This window comes from Heterodontus francisci, unplaced genomic scaffold (assembly GCF_036365525.1).
Source record: "Heterodontus francisci isolate sHetFra1 unplaced genomic scaffold, sHetFra1.hap1 HAP1_SCAFFOLD_88, whole genome shotgun sequence".
NCBI classification, from domain to species: domain Eukaryota; kingdom Metazoa; phylum Chordata; class Chondrichthyes; order Heterodontiformes; family Heterodontidae; genus Heterodontus; species Heterodontus francisci.
Window position 1 is genome coordinate 1,875,851 of NW_027142063.1, and position 26,832 is coordinate 1,902,682.

The 26,832-nt window shown below is 45.2% G+C and overlaps 2 non-coding genes across 2 annotated transcripts; both read right to left on the reverse strand.

Moving 5' to 3' along the window:
- Positions 1-3,745: 3,745 nt before the first annotated feature.
- Positions 3,746-3,828, reverse strand: trnal-uaa (transfer RNA leucine (anticodon UAA)). The gene has a single exon. It is a non-coding gene; the product is annotated as a tRNA-Leu (tRNA).
- A 22,709-nt stretch (positions 3,829-26,537) lies between these two features.
- On the reverse strand, positions 26,538-26,611 carry trnay-aua (transfer RNA tyrosine (anticodon AUA)). Its single transcript has one exon. It is a non-coding gene; the product is annotated as a tRNA-Tyr (tRNA).
- Between the last annotated feature and the right edge of the window lie 221 nt (positions 26,612-26,832).

Genomic DNA, 26,832 nt, shown 5'->3' on the forward strand with positions numbered 1-26,832 from the left:
TACCTGCGACGTGCTATCAATGCTAAGGAAATTATTCATTCTTTGTGAAAGTATTTGTGAGATTGTGGAAATGTCTGGAAGAGGAAAGACCAGCGGGAAAGCTCGAGCCAAGGCCAAGTCTCGCTCCTCCCGGGCTGGACTGCAGTTCCCGGTGGGCCGTGTTCACAGGCTCCTGAGAAAGGGTAACTATGCTGAGCATGTGGGTGCCGGAGCCCCGGTCTATCTGGCTGCTGTGCTCGAGTATCTGACCGCTGAAATCCTCGAGCTGGCCGGGAACGCAGCCCGGGACAACAAGAAGACCCGCAACATCCTCAGACACCTGCAGCTGGCCGTCCGCAACGACGAGGAGCTCAACAAGCTGCTGGGAGGAGTGACTATCGCTCAGGGCAGGGTGCTGCCTAATATCCAGGCCGTGCTGCAGCCCAAGAAAACCAGCGCTCAGAGCTCCCAGAAAAAGTAAAGCGGCCAAAATGTCATCAAATAAACCAAAGGCTCTTTTCAGAGCCACCCACAGTCTCTGTGAAAGGACTGGTTACTGTCAGGAGGGAGTCAGTGATGGAGTTATTGTAACAGTGGATTGACCTGTTTCACATCTGTCCAGGTGTGTTTTCAGTTCCCTCTCTGGATTTCGCTCTGTTTCTCTGCTCACACAGCTCCCCCTCTAGTTAAGTGAAGAAGTGAACTACAGGGTGTCAGAATCAACAATTTAATAAATCCCGCTGCCTTCGATTTTATAAATCCCGAGATTATCCCGGTACATTAACGGGAACTGGTTCGGAGCTGATGAATTAATTTAATAATGGAAGTGTCCGGGTTAATTCTCTGTTTTTCATTTGGACAGTTTGAATTGTGTTTTTTTTTTCTCTCCGGTGATCTGAGCGCCGCTTCTCAATGAGAATCTGCTCCCGGAACAGAGTAAATGCAGGAAGGAAGAGGCCATTCTCGGGCTGTGTGTTTCTCTCCTAACCTGATCTGTTTAGACCGCACTGTTCCCAGAGGACGGAATCAGTGAGAGTTGTGCACACACAGGAGCTGAGTCAATTGCAGCGCTTTCAGGTGTGCCTTCCCCCCGGCCCTCCCTATTCTGCGGACACAGAGCTGTCTGTTTCCCCCGGCGGCGGGATAGAGTCGGGGATTCTCTCCCCGCAGTGTCAGGGTCTGCAACCCCGGGGAACTGGCGGTTTCAGTCAGAGTGATCGAGCTGCCTTACATATCCTGTGTACTGATCTCCAATGGATTCAAATATTAGTGTACTCATTGGGTAATGTTTGTAAATAACCCTCATGTGAACGGACCCGGCTCCATTAATGCCTTCCAAATAAAACTGGGATCCATTTCTTTTCCCCAAATGCCAGCTAACGGATCCCAGGAGCGGGGTTGAGATTGTGCTGAGCAGCAATGAGTCTCCGGTAATGCTGCTTTCTAAATTCCAGATCAGCTCTCAGTCCGACAGGCCTTTCGGGAAAGTGATGTGACAAAACAGAAACCATGTGGCCGCCCCTCCAATCTAATGGGTTTGATGATGAACAGAGATGGCAGCTCTTTCCTTTGCTGATTTGGTGGCTCTGAAAAGAGCCCTTGTTACACTTGTTACTGAAGCTGGGTTTTAGGTGCGTTCCCCGCGGATGCGGTGGGCCAGCTGGATGTCTTTGGCCATGATGGACCGGGATCATTCTGGTGAATCTGCTAATTTTCCGGCAGAAGCATCAGTCGCTGTTTGAACTGTTTAAAGTCAGGGATGTATTAGCAGCCAGAAAGTGAAGGGCAGTTCATTGCTCCCTGCAGCATTATCCGCCTCTTTCAGGAGAAAAGATCAGAAACCGCTCGTTTCTGTCAGTCCCCGAGAAGCCTGTGAGAAGCGGTTAGTCGCTAATTTGTTCCTTTTACAGAGTGGAAGCTGATATTTGTCCCGTTTTAAATTGCTGAACCGGACCTTCCTCCCGCCACTTACAGTTAACAGATTGACAAATGAAAACGATTCCTAAAATCGCGTCAGGATTTTGTGACGGTAAATACAGTAAAACAGAACATAAAATGAGAGGTTTTAAAATTGTTGCCTGAAAATTGAAATTTTCCATCACTTCAATTCCTTCCTGCTCTGGAATTGCCAGGCTTTTTCCAATTGGAAAATCTGAGCCAATGAGTACTTCTATTTACTTATATGTGATTCTCCTATTGGTTAAGAATTGGATTGAGAAGAGGATGACCAATCAGAGACAGAGTCAAACTGCGGGGATTCCAGGCCCCCAGTAACTGAGCTGAAACTGTTCAGATTGACAAACCCTGGCAGTAGCTTCACACATTGGACACTTCACACTGAGTTATTCAAGGGCTGGTGTGAGAGAAGCTTCAGATCCTGTCATTACTCTCTGACTCATTATTCATCTCGAACCAAACAATTAATAAATGTGAAGCAGTGAAGAGACTTTTCACTCTCACTGCAGAATGTGTCATCTGGGGAAATAAGGAACTATTATATTCGGAGATTCCAGGTACATTCCTCCCTGAACAAATCCATTCCTAACATTCCCGATCACAGCCTATCCCAGCTCCTGTTTTCACCCGACTCCAGCTGAATTGGAGAAACTCATGTGTTGGGGTTTGAGTTGTGAGGTGGGGTTTCTCCGCCAGTGTTACTGTCTTACAAACTCTCCCCCTGAATTTGTGAACTGAGACTGCACCGAACACATCCCCAGTTAGAGTGAGGGCCGGACATCCCTCTGTTTTATGACAGAGAGTGGGGAAAGGGCTGGGTGGAGGGGAGTCACCAGGGATCCTGGATTTACTCCAAATCATTTCCATGTGGAATCTGCAGGCGGGGCCTGGACAGGGATCATTTGATCAGGGGATCAGCTCTTTCCTGAGAGATGTGGGTGGCTCTGAGAAGAGCCTTTGTGTTCAGATGTTTACAAGTTTCCCGCGCTTTCACTTCTTTCCAGACCCTGCTTTCTGAGACTTCGCTGCTTTCGGCTTGACCTTGCTCTTCCATGTCTGCACTTTCTTCAGCGCCTTTCCGCCCGCCGCACTCTTGCCTTTTTTGACCTTCTTCGCAGGAGACTTTTTCTGAAGCGGTGCTTTCTTCACCGCCTTATTTGGCGTTGCCGCCGCCTTGCTGCTCGTTTTCTTGGCTGTTACTTTCTTTGTTGTCACTTTCTTGTCTGCTGGTTTCTTCACTAAAGATTTCTTGTCTGCTGGTTTCTTCACTGAAGATTTCTTGTCTACTGGTTTCTTCACTAAAGATTTCTTGGCTGCTGGTTTCTTCACCTTGTTTCCCACTTTTCCCTGGGTTTTCCTTCTTGCTGATTTTGAAGGAGCTGGAGGCGCCCTGTCCCTTGCTCTGCACCAGGGAGCCTTTGTTCACATTCCTCTTGATACTTTGCTTGATCTGGGTCTTGAGCTTCTCCTGAGCGGTGGCAGACCTGCAAGGAATCAACTACCAGCTAGCGTATAAAGCGAGACCAAGGCTCAGGGCCTTCAGTTACCTGGAGGGGAGTCGGAGAGGCAGCGAATCCTGTGAAAAACCACAATCCAGGAAGGATGAGAAGGTCATTGTCAGGGTACAGAGGAGATTAAGTTAAAGATTTAACAGTTTATAAGCAAGCGCAGAGCCAAGGAACGGTGCTGGGGCAGATCAAATAATAGGAAGCTGTGATCAGTTGGAAGGCAAGAGTGATTAAATGACAGAAGAGATGATGGTGCAAGGCAAAAGTCAGGGAAAGAATAAGTAACATTTTGTAAGCACAGATACCAGGAGTGGGGTTTGAACCCACATAGACACATGTCTATTGGATCTTAAGTCCAACGCCTTAACCACTCGGCCATCCTGGTACATTAGGCCACCACTGAAAATGAAATTTAATGTGATCCGGTTGCCATCTGGCCTTTTCCAATATAAAGTTAAGACTCCTCTCCCATGCTAAATTGGACTCTTCATTATTTATGAACCTCAATCGGATCACCCCTCAGTTTAGGTTTCTCTAAGGTGTAGGGTCCCAACTCTTTTACTCTAACTTGATAACCAAGATGTCTTATACTGGGAATTCGTCGAATGTCTCTCCTCTGTACCCTTTCCAAAGCCTCAATATCACCCATCATGTGAGGAGACCAAGACTGGATACAATATTCCAAGTGAGTCCTGACCAAGGTTTCATAAAAGGACAAATTCGGGACATCTCAGATACTGAAGGAGTCCGTGTCCAGAAGCAGCAAGACCTGGACAACATTCAGACTTGGGCTGCTAAGTGGCAAGTAACATTCACACCACATAAGTACCAGGCAATGACCATCTCCAACAAGAGAGAATGTAACCATCTCCCTTTGACGATCAACAGCATTACCATCGCTGAATCCCCCCACCATCAACATCCTGGGGGTTACCATTGACAAAAGCTTAACTGGACCATTCATATACATACTCTGGCTACAAGAGTAAATCAGATAGTGGGAATTCTGTGATGAGTAACTCAGCTCAAGGCACGTGGTGAAATGCTCATTAGGAGAGCTGGAGAAATGGACTGGTCAGGTGGGCAGAAAAGTGGCAAATGGAACTCAACTTGGAGAAGTGTGAGGTGATGCCTTTGGTGAGGTCAAACACAGCAAAGGAATACACAATTAATGGGTGAATGCTGAGAGGTGTAGAGGAAGTGAGGGACCTTGAAGTGAATGTCCACAAATCCCTGAAAGTAGCAGGACAGGTTGATAAGTTGGTTGAGAAGGCTTATGGAATCCTTTCCTTTATTAGCCGATGTATAGAATATCAGAGCAGGGAGGTTATGCTGGAACTGTATATATCATTAGTTAGGCCACAACTTGAGTTCTGTGTGCAGTTCTGGTCACCTCATTCCAGAAAGGATGTAATTACACTCGACAGGTTCCAGAGGAGATTTACGAGGATGTTGCCAGCTCTGGAAAAATGCAGCGATGAGGAAAGATTGGATCAGCTGGGGTTGAATAGAGGAGGCTGAGGGGAGATTTGATTGAAATGTACAAAATTGTGAGGGGTCTGGATAGAATGGATGGGAAGGGTCTATTTACCTTAGTAGGGAGGTCAGTGACTAGGGAGCATAGATTTAAATTGATGTGTTGAACAATTAGAGGGGAGATGAGGAAATGTTTTTTCACCCAGAGGGCTGTTGGAGTCTGGAACTCACTGCCTGTAAGGGTAGCTGAGGCAGAAACCCTCAACTCATTTAAAAGGTGTCTGGATGTGCACCTCAAGTACCTGAACCTGCAGGGCTACGGTCCAAATGCTGGGCAATGGGATTCAGCTGGGTGGCTCGTTTTTTGGCCTGCCTGTGCTGTAAACTTTCTATGTTCTATGATTCTATGCAGACACAATGGGCCAAATGGCCTCCTTCTGCACTGCAATAATTTTGTGATTTTTGACTCTCCAAAACTTGTCAAACATCTACAGGCACAAACCAGGATGAGTGCAGCACCAACAATACTCTAGAAACCCGACACTGTCCAGGACAAAGCAGCCGCCTTGATTGTCACCCCATTCACCACCTTAAACATTCACTCCCTTCATCACTGACGCACAGTGGCAGTAGTGTGTACCATCTACCAGATGCACTGCAGCAACTCACCAAGGCTCCGCAGACAGCACCTTCGAAACCGAAGACCTCCACCACCTTGAAGGACAAGGGCTGCAGATGCATGGAAACACCACCATGTGCAAGCTCCCCTCCAAGTCACACACCATCTGATCTGCAAATATATCGCTGTTCATGCACTGACCAGACCTGTACTGTACCCAGCAGGAAGATCCCTGATAGTGTCGTGCTACTCAGGGATACGATCGCCTATGTACGGGTCAGGAGGGTGGACACCTGCCTCATCAGCCTGGACCAGGAGAAGGCTTTTGACAGGATATCGCACACATATATGATGGATGTGCTTTCCAAAATGGGGTTTGGGGAGGGAATCTGCAATTGGATCAAACTGCTCTACACAAACATCAGTAGTACAGTCCAAAAAATTGGGTGGTAATCAGAAAGTTTCCAATCAAATCTGGAGTCAGACAGGCCTGTCCTCTTTCCCCTGCCTTGTGTGTTTGCTGTATCGAACCCTTTGCTGAGTCTATTTGGAAGGATGCGGGCATAAGAGAGGTGACAATCCCAGGCAGTGGAGTCACTCAGGTCAAAGCCTCCCTGTACATGGATGATGTTGCTGTATTCTGATCGGATCCGCTGTCCATTCACAGACTGATGAGCATCTGCGACCAGTTCGAACTGGATTCGGGAGCCAATGTTAACCATGGCAAGAGCGAGGCCATGTTCCTTGGAAACTGGGCTGACCGATCCTTTGTCCCCTTCACTGTCAGGTCAGACTACCTGAAGGTGCTGGGGATATGGTTTGTCAGGGCCGGGACGTGCACCAAAACCTGGGAGGAGCGAATAGCCAGGGTACAACATAAACTGAGCAAGTGGGAGCTGCGATCTCTCTCTATTATGGGTAAGAACCTGGTCATCAGGTGCAAGGTGCTCACGTTGTTGCTGTAAGTGGCACAGGTCTGGCCCATAACCCCTTCCTGTGCTGTGGCGATCACCCGAGCCATTTCCCGCTTTATCTGAAGACGCAAAATGGACAGGGTCCAGAGGGACACGATGTTCAAACCTCTGGATAAAGGCGAAAAAATGTACTCAACGTCGCCCTCAACCTGATGGCCGCCTTAGTATGTGGCTGCATCAAGCTGTGCGTAGAGCCCCAGTATGCAAACACCAAGTGTCACTATGTGCTGAGGTTCTATCTGACCCCGGTGTTGCGAAGGATGGATCTGGTCACATTGCCACGGAACGCTCCATCCAGTTGGACTGTGCGTTCGTGGAAATGTTTGTGTGGAAAAACACCTTTGACCACCAATCCATCAGGCAGTGGTCTGCACGGAATGTCCTCAAGTCTATTTTTGGAAAAGAAAAGTCTGGAAGAGGAAAGACCGGCAGGAAAGCTCGGTCCAAGGCCAAGTCTCGCTCCTCCCGGGCTGGACTGCAGTTCCTGGTGGGCCGTGTTCACAGGCTCCTGAGAAAGTGCAACTATGCTGAGCGTGTGGGTGCCGGACCCCCGGTCTATCTGGCTGCTATGCTCGAGTATCTGACCGCTGAAATCCTCGAGTTGGCCAGTAACGCAGCCCAGGACAACAAGAAGACCCGCAACATCCTCAGACACCTACAGCTGGCTGTCCAGAATGACGAGGAGCTCACCAAGCTGCTGGGAGGGGTGACCATCACTCCGGGCTGGGTGCTGCCTAATATCTAGGGCATTCTGCTGCCCAAGAAAACCAGCGCTCCGGGCACCAAAACCAAGGCAATCTGCCAGGATTTTATCAAATACCCAAAGGTTCTTTTCAGAGCCACCCACAGTATCATTCTTGTAAATCTCCTCTGTACTCTCTACACAACAATTATGTCCTTTCTGTAATGTGATGACCAGAAATGTACGCAATACTCCAGCTGTGGCCAAACCACCGTTTTAAACAGTTCTCGCATTACATCCCTGCTTTTGTCAACCAAGAAAGGAAAGCATTCCATATGCCTTCTTCACCACTCTATCTACCTATCCTGTCACTTTCAGGGACTTGTGGACATGCACTCCAAAGTCTCCCACTTCTTCTACCCATCTCAATATCTTCCCGTTTATTGTGTATTCCCTTGCTTTGTTTGCCCTCCCCAAATGCATTACCTCACACTTCTCCAGATTGAATTCCATTTGCCACTTTTCCGCCCACTCAATTAATCCATTCATAAGTCGACAGCTATCCTCCTCACCATCAATTACACAGCCAATTTCCCAATCACAGCTCCCACATTTAATTCCAAATAATTAATTTTTTTTTAAGAGATACAGCACTGAAACAGGCCCTTCGGCCCACCGAGTTTGTGCCGACCATCAACCATCCATGTTATACTAATCCTACACTAATTCCATATTCCTACCACATCCCCAGCTGTCCCTATATTTCCCTACCACCTACCGAGGGACAATTTATAATGGTCAATGAACCTATCAACCAGCAAGTCTTTGGCATGTGAGAGGAAACTGGAGCACCCAGAGGAAACCCACACAGGCAGTACCCAGAATTGAACCCGGGTCGCTGGAGCTGTGAGGCTGCGGTGCTAACCGCTGCGCCACTGTGCTGCCCGTGTGCTAATATACACCACAAACAGCAAGGGACCCAACATTGAACCCTGTGGAACGCCACTGAAAACCGCTTTCCATGTGCAAAAACATCCGTTGACTACTATCCTTTGTTTCCTGCCACTGAGTCAATTTTGGATCCAACCTGCCACATTCCCCTGTATCCCATGGGCTTTCATTTTATTGACCAGACTGCCATGTGGGACCTTATCAAATGCCTTACTAAAATCCATGTAAACCACATCCACCGCACTATCCTCATCAATGCTCCTTGTTACTTCCTCAAAAAACTCAATCAAGTTAGTGAGACATGACCTTCCCTTAACAAATCCATGCTGACTATCCCTGATTAATCCATGTCTTTCCAAGTGGTAGTTTATCCTGTCCCTCAGAATTGATTCGAATAATTTACCCACCACTGAGGTCAGACTTACCACATCTTTTTAAAATAATAGTACAACGTTCGCAGACCTCCAATCCTCCGGCACCTCCCCCATATCCAGTGAGGATTTGAAGATGATCCTCAGCGCATACACTATTTACTCCTTGGCTTCCTTTAACAACCTCAGATGCAAACCATCTGGCCCTGGTGATTTATTCATTTTCAAGGATGTCAGACCCTCTCGTACTTCCACTCTCATTATGCTTATCGTATCTAATATTTCACACTCCTCTTCTTTTACTACAATGTCTGCATCATCCCTCTCCTTTGTAAAGGCAGAGACAAAAAACTCATTAAGAACCCCGCCCACATCTTCTGGATCCACACAGAAGTTCCCTTGTACATCTCTGATAGGCCATACCCTTTCCTTAGTTATCCTCTCGCTCTTCATGGACTGATAAAACATCTTTGGGTTTCCTTCAGGTAGTTGTATCCAGTCCACATGCACCAAATCACCTCTCAGTTTTGTAAAATTTGCCTTCCCCCAATTTCGAACTTTTACTTTTCGAGCTGCCCTGCCATTACTTAGCTTTACAAACTCATTATTGCTCGTGTAATAAGTAGAATAATTTACCAGTTACTCACCGATCAGCTTCTTCCCCTGTATCATGGAGGCTGAAAAGGCAGAAGAGAAGAGACCAAAGAGCACCTCCTTCCCCTAGTCAGTGAAGTCCCTCACACATCAACTCACAGCTTTACACTCTGTCCAAACAGCACTTTCTAATTAGTAATTATTCATAAATTACACTAACTAAAACATTAGTAACCTGACCAATTATAAGGTAGCTATTTGAGGGTTTTTAAACAAAGAGTTTTTTTCCCTATCCCAAAGGCTCTTTTCAGATCCACCCACAGTATCTGAAAGGGCTGATTACTGTCTGAAATCTGCTGTACGCACACCTCTGTCTATCCCTCTTCATCGAGAACAACCAGCGTCATCTTCCATTCCTTTCACCATCATGTGTTTAACTCGCTTCTCCTGATAGACAGTCAGATATCAATGTAATAATGAAATGATCTGTGTCAGTGCTGGCCATTTCCCTGTCCTGATTTCAGACCCCACTCTGGACACTTGTTTCCCATTCCAGGACCTTCTTGTATTAATATTCAGCACCACCTGTCAGTCAGAAACTTGTCTCAATGAACCGATCCTTTTACTGAACTTCCAGCTGCTGCTGTCTATTTCTCGAGGGAAAGAGCAGCTCACTGTGTAAGGATGTGAGGGGAATGTAACCCGGCTGCTGGTGAGAAGGTCCCGTCTTCTCAATCAAAAGCCTTTTATTTTACTTCAGTGATTCCCAGATTCCCAGCTGGTCCGTTGAGGATTTTGTTTTCACAGAAATAGCTTGTTAAATACAAATCTGATTCCAACATGTCAGTAACAGGACAGAATGGGAACCTTTTAAAAGGATGAAGCAACTATTTCAGCGGCTTCTCACTGTCCCCCTGAAGCCTGTGTGAAGGGGAATTACCAATAGTCTGTAATTTATTACTTCCACACCGAGTTTGAGTTATTTGTCGTGTGAAAGTTTGCTGAACGGAGTCTTTTACTGTCAGTTACGGATGAGAAGTTGACAAAAATTGGCAAAATAAAGCTGTTCATAAAATAGCACCAGAAATTTGAGTCGGTAGAAGCAAAATTGTGTTTTAAAAGTTTATTTAAACCGCTACGGGAAAATAGATTTTTATGTACTTTTCCAGTCGATCAGTTCTTTTCCAAAGTGAAATTGGCGGCTTTCACAAATTCAAATATTCTGCCAGGTTGACAGGTTCAACCAATGATTTTTTGTATTTTGTGCTTCGAGGTTCTCTGATTGAATCATCCCTGAGCACTAATGGCCGTGTGACCTAATGGATAAGGCGTCTGATTTCGGTATATTCGATCATGTTATTAAAAGATTGCAGGTTCGAGTCCTGCCACAGTCATTTTGACCCAAAGGGATTCTGCAGGGCTTTGGGGATCAAGTCGGGGACTGAACAGATTGGAAACCCGACATGGACTTGATGGGGCGAATGGCCTCCTCATGTGCTGTCGCTGACTTTATGAAAAGAGGGTGCCCAATCAGAAGTGGGCTGGGGTGACAGCGGGCTCAAACTGCAGGAATTCCAGGTCCCTGAATGACTGAGCTGAAACTGATCAGTTTCACTGCAGGAAACACCGTCTCGGGAGAAATAACATCACAAATAATTCCATTTCACTAATTATTCAATTATAAAACAATGGGCAGATGTGAAGGTGTGATGTTACTTTTCACTGTGAGGGGAGAATCCACCATCTGGGTAAATCAGCAACTTTATAACATCGTCTGTACGTTTGGAAAAGAAACGATGAAAACTCTCCCCATAACCCTGGTGCGGTGGAAAGGCTCAATTCAGAGATTGGACTATAACGAGAGCACAACATAAATCATTAACTGATATTTCCGGCATAAAACACACCCCAGCTCCCGTTCCCATGTCACTGCTGTCCCGATGAGGCGGTGGCTGACTCTGAAAAGAGACTTTGTTTTGTGTTTCTGCAGGAAAACCACAAAGATCCTCCCAGGCAGTGAAACTCATCTTCCCAGAATCTCCATACCAGATTGAAACAGAAAACACAAAGACAGTGAGAAAGTTCCAGAGAGTTACTGAGCATTAAAACCAATGAAATAAACCAATTCTAGAGAGATGTTGGTGCAGCTTTTTCAGAGAGATTGTGGGTGGCTCTTAAAAGAGCCGTTGTGTTTCGAGTGTTTTCACTACACGGTGGAGTTTTACTTGGAGTTGATGTACTTGGTCACTCACTTTGTCCCTTCTCACATTCCGAGCGCTTTGTTGGGTGGAAATGTTTCTTCAGGCAGTTTCAACAGCTCAGAGCCGACATTGAGTCAGAAACCAGAAATGGGAGTATGGGACACAGGCAAGGAATTGAGGCTGAACCTTTCTAAAACTCACTGGTTATAGGCCTCAGCTGGAGCATTGTGTCTAATTCCATGCTCCACACTTTAGCAGGAATGGCAAGGCCTTAGAGAGGGTGCAGAGGAGATTTACTAGAATGTATCAGAGATGCAGGAATTCAGCTAATGTGGAAAGAATAGGGGTCTGGGGTGTGTGAAGCTGGGGTCCTTCTTCTTAGAGAAGAGATGTTAATGGGGCAGTTAATAGTTGTGTTCAACATTGTGAAGAGTTTTTATAAGAAGAAAGAAGTTTGACTACAATTAGGCAGAGCCTTGGTGAGATCACACCTGGAGCACTGTGTACAGTTTTGGTTCCCCTTATCTCTAAGGAAGGATATACTTGCCTTAAAGGAAGTGTATCAAAGTGTCACTCGATTGCTTCCTGGGATGAGGGGATTGTCCTATGAGAAGAGATTGAGTAGACGAGGCCGATATTCCTCAGAATTGAGAAGAGTCAGAGGTAATCTTACTGGCACCTAAAAATCTTAAGGGATTTAACAGGGTAAATGCTGGGAGGATGTTTCCTCTGGCTGGGGAATCTAGAACTAGGAATCACAGTCTCAGTATAAATGGCTCCATCATTTAGGACTGAGAAGAGGAGAATCTTTTTTCACTCAAAGTATTGTGAATCTTTGGAATTCTCTACGCGCAGTGGTTAGCACCGCAGCCTCACAGCTCCAGTGACCTCGGTTCCGTTCAGGGTATTGCCTGTGCGGAGTTTGCAAGTTTTCTCTGTGACCGCGTGGGTTTCCGCCGGGTGCTCCAGTTTCCTCCCACAGCCAAAGACTTGCAGGTTGATAGGTAAATTGACCATTGTAAATTGCCCCTAGTGGAGATAGGTCGTAGGAGAATGGTGGGAATGTGGTAGGGAATATGGGATGAATGTAGGATTAGTATAAATGGGTGGTTATTGGTCGGCACAGACTCGGTGGGCCGAAGGGCCTTTTTCAGTGCTGTATCTCTCTGTGACTCTAGAGATGTGGATGCTCAATCATTGGGTATATCCAAGAGAGAGATCGATAGGTTTTTGGATACGAAGGGAATCAAGGGATCTGTGCTAGTGTGGTAAGATGGAGTTGATGTAGGAGATCAGCTGTGATCTTATTGAATGGCAGAGCTATTTCGATGGGCCGAATGGCCTACTCCTATTTTTTATGTAAAGTTCCATTCCTCTCAGGGAATATTTAATTTTCAAAAAGAGAAATACTGCACTCACTGGAAACCTGAATAATAACAGAAGATTCTGGAAACACTCAGCAGTTCCAGCAGTATCTGTGTAGAGAGGAAGGTAGGAGCAATGTTTCAGGTCTATAGAAGGGTCACAGAACTGGACCACTAACCCGAGCTTCTCTTCTCCACAGTTGTTTCCGGACTGGCTGAGTGTTTTCAGTATTTTAGGCTTTTTCTTTCTGTATTTCATCCTTTTCCCATTTGACTATTTGCTGTGAAACTTTCAGCGTTGTGCTCAATTCTTTGTGTCGTTGTGTTTTCTTTATTTGAAGTAATGTAAATAGTAACCTGAAATGAATTTGCCAAATGGTTGGGCAAATTGTTACAACCAGTTTTTGAGCAAGTTCTCCACAAACACAGTGAAGGATTCCTTCACATTTGTGAAGACCATCCAGGAATTGCATATCGATAGCAATGCCGTGTCCATGTGTCATTTGATATTGCTAGCCTATTCACCAATGTACCACTTCAGGAAGCCATAGATATTTGCACTGCAGTGCTACATCATGGTGATCTAGACCCGTCACCATTGTGAGAATCAGTATTCATTGAACTTATGAACTCGGCAACTTGCACAGTTGAGTTCAGTTTTATTGACACCATGTATCGCTGGTGTTGCCATGGGATCCCCTCTAGGCCCAGCTCTCACAAACATCTTTGTTGGATTCCATGACAAACCTGTTTTTAAGGGAATGACACCTAACCTCCGACCTCTTGCATATTTCCAATATGTAGATGATACGTTTGCTATATTTGAATCCGCAGCTGCATGAAATAATTTCCTTGCACGTCTTCGTGGGCTCCATCCTGCACTCAAATTCACCTTTGGAATGGAGCTGTCAAATGAGCTCCCTTTCCTTGATGTACTAGTTGAGAAATCTGCTAAGGGGTTTTCCACCACGGTCTACCGCAAACCTACCTTCACTGGTCAATACACGCGTTGGGATTATTACAGTTCCACGCGCTATAAGATTGGCCTTATCGGCAACCAATCACTGACCGACATTGGCTCCTGGTCCAGCAACAACTCAACCTCAAAATCCTCAGACCTGCTGAGTTTTTTCTTGTTTTTATTTCAAAATACTCATCCTTGTTTCTAAATCCTTATGTGTTCTCACCTGTCCCAACCTCCTTCCTCCCTCCGTAACCACCTCCCTCCCTCCGTAACCACCTCCCTCCTTCCGTAATCACCTCCCTCCCTCCCTCCGTAACCACCTCCATGCAAGCTTGATGCTGAAATAGGGCGAATCAAAGACATCCTGCATTACAATGGCTACACTGATCAGATCATTTCTCACTGTATATCGCACAAACTTATAAATGGGCTGAAGGACGTCATTTTGAGCCCTGAAAAGTGCCCAGTCTCCCTCAAATTACCCTGGAAGGGTAATTTAACCCCAGTATTTGAGTAACAGGTGAAGCGAGCTGTTTCCTGCTGTTACTATGCAGGAGCAACAAGTGTGGTGTTCACCACTAACAGGATGCTGCTGTCAAACAAAAGAGACGTCCTGCCTATCACACAAATAAGTAACGTGATATATGAATTTCAATACCAGTGTGATGCTAGGTTTCTAGACCGTACATCCCAAAACTCGCGGATTGTATCAAATAACATGTCCCTTCCGCTGTTCGCAATGGGCCCTACCCAACCAACCCGTGCTTGCAAAACTCAAAACACAGTATCCAACATGAGATGTGATTCCACAATAGGACAACATTTGCTAAATAATTCTCAGTGTGCTAAGAATTACACTGACAACCAATTTAAGACTGTCAGTCGGGCTCGCAGTGTGGTGCATTGGTGTGTACTGTAAAATACATATATTAATACACAGGGCCCTGTTCTTTGCAGACAGAAAGAACATGCACACACATTGTGCCAGTTTAAGCTAAACAAAATAAGTGACAGCCATTCACTGGCTCATTCCACAGGGCAATGCCCTGACCAATCAGAGTCAAGCTGCCTGGTTTAAACTTCAAACAAAGCTGTGCAGTTATCTGTCAATGACCATAAACTGATGCATTCCGAATGGCAATGCCTCGACCAATCAGAGTTCACTTGCCAACCAATCAGCACTCTCTTCTCACACAGAAGAAAGTTGGTGTTTTCCCTTAAATTGGTATTCTTGTGGATTGCCCTGCTGAGTGCAAGACGAAAACAACTGGCTACCAAAGTTTGGACAATATGTCACTATTTTCACGAAATGATTACTTTTATTTTCAATATAAAAATATAAAGCAATATTAGTGTAACATTTACAGACAAATTCTATTACCTCACATTGCCTGATTCTTTCACACTGACAGACTATGTGAACTACTGTCCCGATTTTGCAGTTCTCACTTCCAGTTAGCAAATGTCAGCAATCTGTGATACAGTGCAGTTTACAGACCAGACCGTCAATCACAACATGCAATAATTGTTCAGCTTATGTTGGACTGGTGGGATTTAGAAATACTAGGAATTGAGATGAGCTGTTATTGCATTTAATTATTTGTTTCATGGGATGTGGACGTCGCCAGCCAGGCCAGCATTTATTGTCCATCCTTAATTGCCCATGAGAAGGTGGTGGTGAGCTTCCTTCTTGAACCACTGCAGTCCATGTGGGGTAGGTACACCCACAGTGCTATTAGGAAGGGAGTTCCAGGAATTTTACCCAGCGACAGTGAAGGAATAGCGATATAGTTCCAAGTCAGGATGATGTGCAGCTTGGAGGAGAACTTTCAGGTGGTGGTGTTCCCATGCATCTGCTGCCCTTGTCCTTCTAGGCAGTAGAGGATGCAGGTTTGGAAGGTGCTGCCTGACTAGCCTTGGTGCATTGTTGCAGTGCATCTTGTAGATGGTACACACTGCTGCCACTGTACGTCAGTGGTGAAGGGAGTGAATGTTGTGGACGGGGTGCCAATCAAGCGTGTTGCTTTGTCCTGGATGGTGTCGAGCTTCTTGAATGTTGTTGGAGCTGCACCCATCCGGGCAAGTGGATAGTATTCCATCACACTCCAGACTTGTGCCTTGTAAATGGTGGACAGGCTTGGGGAGTCAGGAGGTGAGTTACTCACCGCATGCTTCCTACCCTCTGACCAGCTCATGTAGTCACACTATTTATAAGGCGACTCCAGTTCAGTTTCTGGTCAATCGGAACGCCCAGGAAGTTGATAGTGGGGGATTCAGCGATCGTAATGCTGTTGAATGTCAATGGGAGATCGTTAGATTCTCTCTTGTTCGAGATGGTCATTGCCTGTCACTTGTGTGGCGCGAATGTTACTTGCCACTTATCAGCCCAAGCCTGGATATTGTCCAGGTCTTGCTGCATTTCTACATGGACTGCTTCAGTATCTGAGGAGTCGCAAATGGTGCTAAATTTTGCAATCATCAGTGAACATCCCCATTTCTGACCTTATGATTGAAGGAAGGTCCCTGATGAAGTAGTGAAGAAGGTTGGGCCGAGGATACTACCCTGAGGAACTCCAGCAGTAATATCCTGGTGCTGAGATGATTGACCTCCAACAATCACAACCATTTTCCTTTGTGCTAGGTACGATTCCAACCACTGGAGAGTTTTCCTCTTGATTCCCATTGACTCCAGTTTTTCTCTGGCTCCTTGATGCCATACTCAGTCAAATGCTACTTTGATGTCAAGGGCAGACACTCTCACCTCACCTCATGAGTTCAGCTCTTTTGTCCTTGTTTGAACCAAGGCTGTAATGAGGTTAGGAGCTGAATGGCCCTGGCGGAACCCAACCGAGCGTCACTGAACAGGTTATTGCAAAGCAAGTTCCCCGTCGATGACACCTTCCATCACTATACTGATGATTGAGAGTAGACTGATGCGGCAGCAATTGGCTGGGTTGGATTTGTCCTGCTATTTGTGTACAGGACATACCTGGGCAATTTTCCACATTGCCGAGTAGATGCCAGTGTTGTAGATGTACTGGAACAGCTTGGCTAGGGGCGCGGCAAGTTCTGGAGCACAGGTCTTCAGTACTATTGCCGGAATATTGTCAGGGCCCGTAGCCTTTGCTGTATCCAGTGCCTTCAGTCGTTTCTTGATATCACGTTGAGTGAATCGAATTGGCTGAAGACTGGCATCTGTGTTGCTGGGGACTTCAGAAGGAGGCCGAGATGGATCATCAACCCGGCACTTCTGGCTGAAGATTGTTTCAAATTCTTCATCCTTGTCTTTTGCACTGATGTGCTGGGCTCCCCCATCATTGAGGTTGGGGATATTTGTGGAGCCACCTCCTCCTGTTGGTTGTTTAATTGTCCACCACCATTCATCATTGGATGTGGAAGGGTGTAGATCTGATCCGTTGGTTGTGGGATCACTTCGCCCTGTCTATTACATGCTGCTTCTGCTGTTTGGCATGAAAGTAGTCCTGGGCTGTAGCTTCATCAGGCTGACGCCTCATTTCAAGGTATGCCTGGTGCTGCTCCTGGCATGCCCTCCTGCACTCTTCATTGAATTAGGGTTGATCCCCCAGCTTGTTGGTAATGTTAGAGTGGGGGAATATGCCGGGCCATGAGGTTATAGAATGTGGTTGACAACAATTCTGCTGCTGGTAATGGTCCACAGCACCTCATGGATGCCCAGTTATACATTGCTAGATCTGTACAAAATCTATCCCATTTAGCACAGCGGTAGTGGCACACAACACGATAGAGGGTATCCTCAATGTGAAGACAGGACATCATCTCCACAAGGACTGTGCAGTGGTCACTCCTACCAATACTGTCATGGACTGATGCATCTGCGGCAGGCAGATTGGTGAGGATGAAGTCAAGTATGTATTTCCCTCTTGTTAGTTCCCTCACCACCTACTGCAGACCCAATCGAGCAGCTATGTCCGTTAGGACTCGGCCAGCATGGTCAGTAGTGTTGCTACCGAGCCACTCACGGTGATGGACATTGAAATCCCCCAGGCAGAGTACATTCTGGACCCTTGCCACCCTCAGTGCTCCCTCCAAGTGGTGTTCATCAGTCTCTCGCTGTCTCTTGCTGGTTTGCTCAGTCCCTTTCTCTGTCCCTTTCAAAACGTCAAAGGGTCACTGACCCGAAACGTTGACTCTGCTTCTCTTTCCACAGATGCTGCCAGACCTGCTGAGTGATTCCAGCATTTCTTGTTTTTGTTTCAGATTTCCAGCATCCGCAGTATTTTGCTTTTACCTTTCTCTGTCTGTTCATTTCTGGGTCCTGATAATCTCTTCCTGGTTTTCTGTGTGTCTTTCTCTGCCTGCCTCATTGTTGGTGCTGTTACTCTGTGTCCTTGTGTCATTGTGCAATGAGGGTGAGTCCGTCAGCACGTGTGTTGCTGAGTCCGGGATTCTTGAGAAATCCGACGACAATCCTATTTTCATAAAAACATGGGGGAAATGAACATATTTCACTAACAGGCAGCTATAATTTAATACAGCAGTTAGCAGAGTGGCGCAGCGGAAGCATACTGGGCCCATAACCCAGAGATCGATGGATCGAAACCCTTTTCTGCTATTTATGCTTTGTAATAATACAAACCGTTCACTTTCAATACGTCAAGTATTTACCCATAATGACAAGATGCTTCCAAAGGCACTCTATTGCAATCAGCTTTTTCCTTCCAGTGAACACATCAATCAGCAACAACTCACTTTTGCTCACACGAACACAAGCTCCAAACACAGACCAGCCGAGTCTCTCCCACTTTGTCAACCCCTTCCTGCAGAGCCTCCGCTCCACCACCAGATGGTGATGTTGGCCACAATAAAACCAGGGCAAATGGTCACAGTGAGGAGACGGTCAGTAACAAAAAATAAAACAATAACAGGGAAAACCTTTACACAACAACAGGGTACATCTTTACACAACAGAAACATATTTACACACCAGGAAATACCTTTAGACAACAGGGAGAATACAATCATGTTTCTCCATCTCAGTCTCGTTGTCTCCCTCTCTCTGTCCCTCAGTTTTGCTTCCTCGCAGTCTATTGGTTTTCTGTGTGTTTTTCTCTGTCCTGTTGTCGATGGTGTTACTCAGCGTCTTTGTAACATTGTGTAGCCAGGTTGAGCCTCCCAACACCTGTGTTGCTGTAATAAAAACAGAAAATGCTGGAAATGCTCAGCACGTCTGGCAGCATCTGTGGAGAAAGAAACAGTTAACAGTTCAGGTCTGTTTCCTTAGCTCACATTAACTTTGTTCTCTCTCCACAGATGCTGCCAGACCTGCTGACTATTTCAAGCATTTTCTGTTTACGTTTCAGATTTCCAGCATCTGCAGTATTTTGCTTTTGTATGTGTGTTGCTATGTCTGGGACTGTTTGAGTGCAATGCTATTGCTTTATAAACAGCGTTGAAACAAACATTTATCTCGCTAACACACAGCACTAATACACAGCTGGATATAAACAGCAGCCTGCAGCAGAGGGCACAGTGGAAGTTTATTAACACAAATAATTCACCAACACTATATTTACTGCTATCCACATTCACACCACGCTTCATCTTAACACGTTTTACTCTTTATTTACATCAACTTCTTGCTTCCAATAAACACTTCAATTTGGAACACAGCTTCCAAATCACCTTGATTCACAAACCCGAACACAAGCTGCAAATGCTGCAAACACACACCAGCCCAGACTTTCACCTTTCTGTCAACACATTCCTGCATCACTGCCTCTCCACCAACAGTTGTCGCTAGAATCATACAATCAGAATGGCGACAGCACAGAAGGAGGTCCTTCGGCCTGTCGAACCCGTGCTGGCTCTCTGTTGGAGCAACTCACCTCGTCTCACTCCCCAGTCAGTTCAATTTTGGTGGTGGGAAAACTTCTCGAAAGAATAATTCGGGACAAAATTAATAGTCCCATGGACAAATGTGGGTTAATTCAAGAAAGCCAGCATGGATTTCTTCAGGGAAAATCATGTTTAACTGTCCTGCTGGAGTTTTTTGATGAGGTAACAGAGAGGGTTGATGAGGGCAATGCTGTTGATGTGGTGTACATGGACTTTCAAAAGGTCTGGCAGCATCTGAATGGTCACTGACCTGAAACATTAGCTCTGTTTCTGTCTCCACAGATGCTGCCAGACCTGCTGAGTATTTCCAGCACTTTTTGTTTATATTTCAGATTTCTAGCTTCTGCAGTATTTTGCTTTTATTGACTTTCAAAAGGAGTTTGATACAATGCAACACAACAGACTTGTGAACAAAGTTATAACTCATGGAATAAAAGGGACAGTAGTAACATGGATATGGAATTGGCTGAGTGACAGGAAACAAAGAGTAGAGATCAATGGATGTTCTTCGGGCTAGAGGAAGGTTTGTTGTGGAGTTCCCCAGGAGTCAGTGTTGGGACCCTTGCCTTTCCTGATATATATTAATGACCTAGACCTTGGTGTACAGGCCAGAATTTCAAAGTTTATGGATGACACGAAAATTGGAAGCATTGTGAATGTGTAGTAACAATTCTGTGATTCTGTGATTCCAATATTCAAGTCATTTATATATATGGTGGTCCTGACACTGACACTTGTGGACATCACTGTCCACCATCTTCCATTCTGAAAAACAACTAAATACCACAACTCGCTTTTCTTGATATTTCATACATTTTTTAATCTAAGCAGATACTGACCCTCCTATTCCAGGAGCCTCAGTTTTGTTACCCAGCCTTTTATGTGGTAGTTTGTCAAACGCTTTCATAAAATCCATGTAGACAACATCCATTGCTTTCCCTTCATCAACCATTCTGTTACTTCATCAAAAAAGTCAGTTATTTATTAATAGATGCAGTACTGAAACAGGCCCTTCGGCCCATCAAGTCTGTGCCGACCAACAACCACCCATTTATGCTAATCCGACATTAATCCCATATTCCCGATCACAGCCCCACCATTCTTCTCCCACCTACCTGCACTGGGGGCAATTTACAATGGCCAATTTACCGATCAATCTGCAAGTCTTTGGCTGTGCGAAGAAACCCACGCAGTCACATGGAGAACTCAAACTGCGCACAGGGACTGAACAAGGGTCGCTGGAGCTGTGAGGCTGCGGTGCTAAACACTGATCGCCCAAAATGACCGTGGCAGGACTCGAACCTACAATCTTCTGATAACCTCGTTAAATACACCGAAGTCAGACGCTTTATCCATTAGGCCACACGACCAGAATCGAAGGCTTGAAAAGGTGCTGAACCTCTCAGTTTTCGGTCTACCCAAACCAAGTTCAAGGCCTGAATAATGAACCAATTGCCTCATTAGTTCTGTGAATAATACAATGATTTAATAGACAAAGTTTTGAAACATTCCTGCCCATCAATCTTGATAACAGAGAGTGTGTGGATCTCCTGACTCAGAATGTTTAATGGATACAGTCCTCAGATCCGACAAGAAACCCCTGAACATCCACAGTAAAGACAGTGTGGATGAGGAAATGGAAGAGCCGGGAGCTGAAACTCAGGGACGGCCGAGCTCTCCTGTCATTGAGCTTGTGTGTCTGCTCTGCTCGCCGCACTTCCGGCTCTACTTTGTTTCCAATGAAAAGATGAAAAGGGCCGTTCGGTTTTCCTCTCACTGACAGCGTGTTTCACTCGGGTTAATATAACGCGGGACTTTTGCTGCTGAAATGAATTCTGCAAGGTCCCAGCAAACACACCGGCTCCCTCCTTTCTCCCCTCTTTCTATCGGATTGTTTTACCAGGAGGGGCTCAATAATAACAAACCCCCTGCAGGGAATGACCGCAAATTGAGCATCAAAATGGGGCAAGTAGGCAGCTTTCTGGGTTCTAGGTTCCCCCTACCCCGTCCCTCCCTCCAGTCCAAGCCCCTCTTCACTTTGTTTGGGACTTTGATGAGGGTGAAATGGGGAAAGTTCTCATTGGTGTTTGAATGCTGAATTGCTGCAGAGATCTGCGCACGCGCGGTGTTGCCCCGCCCCCAGTGGAACGTCACAATGAGGAGTGGAGCCATTGCGCATCCTTTCCCCAACCCAGTCTGTGAGGCCATTCACTCAATCAGGGGAAGATGCTTTAAATCAGCTGCTAATGGAGACTTCCCGGGCCCGGGGGAAGGGAACAAACAGCATCTGCTTCCAGCAGCCATTGCTTTGGGAGCGTGTCCGCAGATGTGCTCAGAGATTAGCATTGAGTGGTGGGAAGTTGAGGGGGAGTCGGGGAGTGTTTGTAACAGAAACTGTGGAGCAGGAGCTGCTCCCGGAACATGGAGTGAGCTGGGGACACGGGGAAGGGAGAGTTCATTCTCGGACAGTGTCTGTACAGGCTCAGGGAGACACAATGGGAAGAAATCACTATTGAAAATCACTGAGAATTTCACCACCCAAAGGAGAGGGAATTTTCCTGCTTTACTTCCAGTCTCTCACTTTTTGTTGGATTGTGAACAGTGGGGGAAAAATAGCCGCAAAATAACGATGTGGACAGTTAGACAAAGAGCATTTATTGCAGACACCAGGTGAGAAGTGTGAAAGGCACATTTTAAATAGTGGCTGCTTGTTTTCCGTTGAAATAGAAATGTGACTGTGTAAAGGTCACTGCTCTATCGGACAGTCCCAGTCATTGAGCAGTGCAGGGCTTGTGTTGTTTCTGAATGTCACAAACTTGTTGTAAATCCACTGCAAACACCTGGTAAACAGAAGCTGAATACTGCAGTACTGCAGTGGAGTCAGACACTGACACTGTTTGTGTTCCTGGTTTTCATTTTATGATTGTTCATAATGATTATTATTGGGACGATTACATTGATCGCTTTTGTATCTTCTATCTCACCAGTTCTTTCATTCCTGCAGGAAAATACATGAAGGAACCTGACTGGATGTGGTGATTCTTGGGCACAAGGAAAAGTGCAGTGATCTCGTTCCAACACACAGTCGGTACAGGATCACTCCCAAAGCACAGAGATACTGCCAGCTCATCAGTTCCACTGGAACAAACAAAAGAAGTAGTCAGACAGACACTGATCCCAAAGTCAAGAGAGACACATTTTCAATCCAACAGTCAAACAACAGCAGGAGAGACAGAAGTTGTTTCTATTTCACTCCAATTCAGTACAGCTGACAGGTTGATACATCAATCACAGTCCAAAAACAAACTCACTATCAGATCTAAATAAACTCTGTCACCATGGTCACATTTTAAATATAAAATCTGAAATAGAACAGGCAAAATTTACAGAATTGAAAGGTACAGAATGAATGCAAGGAGGCTTCAAGGGGATTTGGACAGGTTAAATGAATGGGCAGAACATGGCAGATGGAATATAATGTGAATAAGTGTGAAGTTCTCCACTTTGGTCGAATAAACAGAAAGACAGAGTATTTCTTAAATGGTGAGAGGTTGAGAAGTGTCGATGTCCAAAGGCACCTGGGTGTCCTTGTTCATGAGACACGAAAAACTAGTATGCAGGTGCAGCAAGCAATTAGGAAGGCAAATGGTATGTTGGCTTCATTGAAAGCGTATTTGAGTACATGAGTAAAGATGTATGAAGTCTAGATGAGACCGCACCTGGAGTATTCTGTCCAATTTTGGTTTAATTATCTAAGGAAGGATAGACTTGTCACAGAGGGAGTGCAACAGAGATTCACCGGTCTCATCCCCTCGGATGGTGGGATTGTCTTTTGATGAGAGACTGCAGAAACTGGGCCTAAATTCTCTAGAGTTTTGAAGAATGAGAGGTGATCTCATTGAAACAGACAAAGTTCTTACAGGGTGTCACAGGGTAGATATGAATAGGATGTTTCCTCTGTCTAGTGAGTCCAGAACAAGGGGACACAGTCTCAGAATAAGGGCAGACTGAGATGAGCAGGAATTTCTTTACTCAGAGGGTGAAAAATCTGTGGAATTCTTCATCCCAGAGGGCAGTGAACATATTCAAGACAGAAATCGATAGATTTCTAAATACTAACAAGATCAAGGGATATGGAGATGGCAGGGAAAAATGGCGTAGAGGTAGATGATCAGTCACGATCTGTTTGAATGTTGGAGCAGGCTTGATGGGCTGAATGGCCTAATGCCCCTATTTCCTATGATCCTATGAATCCCAATAATGTACATCAGAACGTTAGACCAAGTTATGCATTACATACCAGTTCAAAAATCCCACAGAGATTAAGACTGAAAGATACAGTATCAAGCCATTACTACAAAATGAAGGACTTGGAGCATGCAGACCAGCCCATGTATAAGATTGAAAGTTATATTTTCATTCACAATCATTTTCACAGAGCTTAATATTGAATACCAATCCACAACTTGCACAGGATTACCAAATAAAACCTACAACTGTAAAATACAGTTAATCCATATTTTAAATTAAACACAAGACAAACAAATATTGATACATTAAGAGAGCGGGAAACAGTGAGAGCAGAGTGGAGCATAAAGAGCCCAGGAGAGAGAGGGAGCAAGAGTTCACTCGGAGAGCAGGGAACAGCGAGAGCAGGCGTCAAAAAAGGCAAAGGAATACACAATTAATGGGAGAACACTGAACGGTGTAGAGGAAGTGAGGGACGTTGGAGTGAATGTCCACAGATCCCTGAAGTAGCAGTACAGGTCAATAAGCTGGTTCAGCAGGTAAATGGAATCCTTTCCTTTATTAACTGAGGTATAGAGTATTAGGGTGACCTGGTATCCATGGCAATAAGTCACTGACAGCTAACATTCAGGTGCAGCAAGCAATTAGGAAGGCTAATAGTATGTTAGCCTTTATCACAAGAGGATTTGAGTACAGGAGTAGTGAATTCTTGCTTCAATTGTATAGAACCTTGGTTAGACTGCACTTGGAGTACTGTGTGCAGTTTTGGTCCCCTTGCCTTAGGAAGGATATTATTGCCATAGATAGAGTGCAAAGAAGGTTCATCAGACTTGTTCCTGGGATGGTGGGACTGTCCTATGAAGAGAGATTGGGGAAACTGGGGCTGTATTCTCTGGAGTTTTGAAGAATGAGAGGTGATCTCATTGAAACCTACAAAATATTTAAAGGACAGTCAGGGTAGATGCAGCTAAGATGTTTCCCCTGGTTGGGGAGTCTGAACCAGGGGACGCAATTTCAAAATAAGGGGCAAGCCACTTCGGACAGAGATGAGGAGAAATGTTGTTACTCAGAGGGTTGTGAATCTTTGGAATTCTGTACCCCAGAGGGCTGTGGAAGCTCAGTCATTGAGTATGTTTAAAGCAGAGATTGACAGATTTCTAAATACAAATGACATAAGGGAATATGAGGAAAGTGTGGGGAAAAGGGCATTGAAGTGGATGATCAGCCATGATCATGTTGAATGGTGGGGCAGGCTCGATGTGCTGAATGGCCGACTCCTGCTCCTATGTTCCTATGTTCCCAACTCCACATTATCGATGAGACACAGCCTCAGGCCGACTTGTCGGGTGTTGCAAACAGATAACACTGCTTCTGATCTTCACCAGAACAGAGAGTGAGATGTAAAATTGATCATCAAACAGACTGTGAGAGAATACAACAGAATAAAACACATGGAGAGACACTGTGGAATAACAAATAGATTTGATTGGAATGTTGAATTATGATTGGAATGGATAAAACAGCAGATTAAATTGGGACAGAAAAGAGAAACTGATGGGAAGAAGGAAGAAAAGAAAGGATGGATCTGTTCACTTTTTTCAGTTTTTTCACTGGTCCATAAAAGCTGGATTAAAAAAGATGCAAAAAACAGAGAATTTCACCAAAAAGGGAGATTAAATGCTGCCGAAACCTTGGATCGAAGGATGCCCCAACAGATCACCTGTTTAACTGTCTCCTCACTGGGGGATTTCAATCAATGAGCAATATTATTCTCTCCTTTTCTTTTGTTAAATGAAACCACTACTGTCACTTGGAGTTAATATCACTGTGTTCCAACTCCTGAACAATAAAATTGAGAGTTTCGTGATATTTTCTGGACACATTTCCTGCTGAAAGAACTAAGAACTCTTTTCTAATTTACACAATACTATATACACACTCATCAGGCCTCCGAAACTCGCATCCTTGGTGCTGCTCTCTCCTCCCAAACCTCATCTCATGTGACTGTTACATCATCACTCTGATTGTGGGAGGGGTTAATCCCACTTCTCTTCAGCATTAATCCTTTACATCCTCATACTGCACTGTCTGTCCAAAAAAATCGGTGGAGGGAACTTGAATTATCAAAACAGCAACAGCTGCCAGTTGAAAATCAACTCAACCCATCAGAGAGAGACTGTCAGAGAACTTCCTGCATCCAGTCCTGACCCTGTCACATGAAGCAGCTGCTCACCCAGACCCCACTCTCATCAACACTGAACATTTTTACTGAGACCCTTCAAATACTGTTTATAAAAGGCAGGAAAGATCAAAGTTCACACAGTTGTATTAAATACAACAAAGTTTAATATCTTCTCACCGTTTCTCGGTAACCACATGAGACTTAGGTTTTCTTATTTGGTTCCTTTGATTTTTCTTGTTCCTGACTGACAAATATTCCAAACCTCAGATAAACCCTCCCACTTGCGTCATGTCCCAGTCTCGGTTAAAAGCAACACATAATGACACAAACACTCTCCTTCAGTGAGATTAATATCAAGCTGTTTTCCAGGTTGAATGTCACTGTGAACAAATTTATGTCAAAGAAGTTACCTTTGATGTATCAGCACTGAAATTCTGTACAAGGAGGAACAGCCATTCCAAACTCATATCCTTCACAAAGGCTGTTTTTTTATGTGATTGAAATTCATCAAGTATTTTGAATTAAAGTTCACAAGACACAGATGTCAGTGTTCATAATGAAACTTTTCAATCATGTTGCAACTGTGAAATAAGGCTCTGCTGGGAGTTGAACACAGGATCTCTTGTTTTATAGACAGGTGCTTTAACCAACTAAGCTACAGAGCCAGATCACGAATGTGTGTGCAATTGAAATCAGAGGAAGGCCTTGTAGATAGTGGGCAGGCTTTGGAGAGTCAAGAGCTGAGTTCGTCACGGCAGTGTTCCCAGCCTCTGACTCGCTCTTGTAGTTGTAGCTGTAGTTGTAATTGTAATCGGCAACCGTCCGTCTCGGAAGACGATGGGCTACACCCGGGGTGTACGTCACTTCTGTGTGAAACATCGTTTGT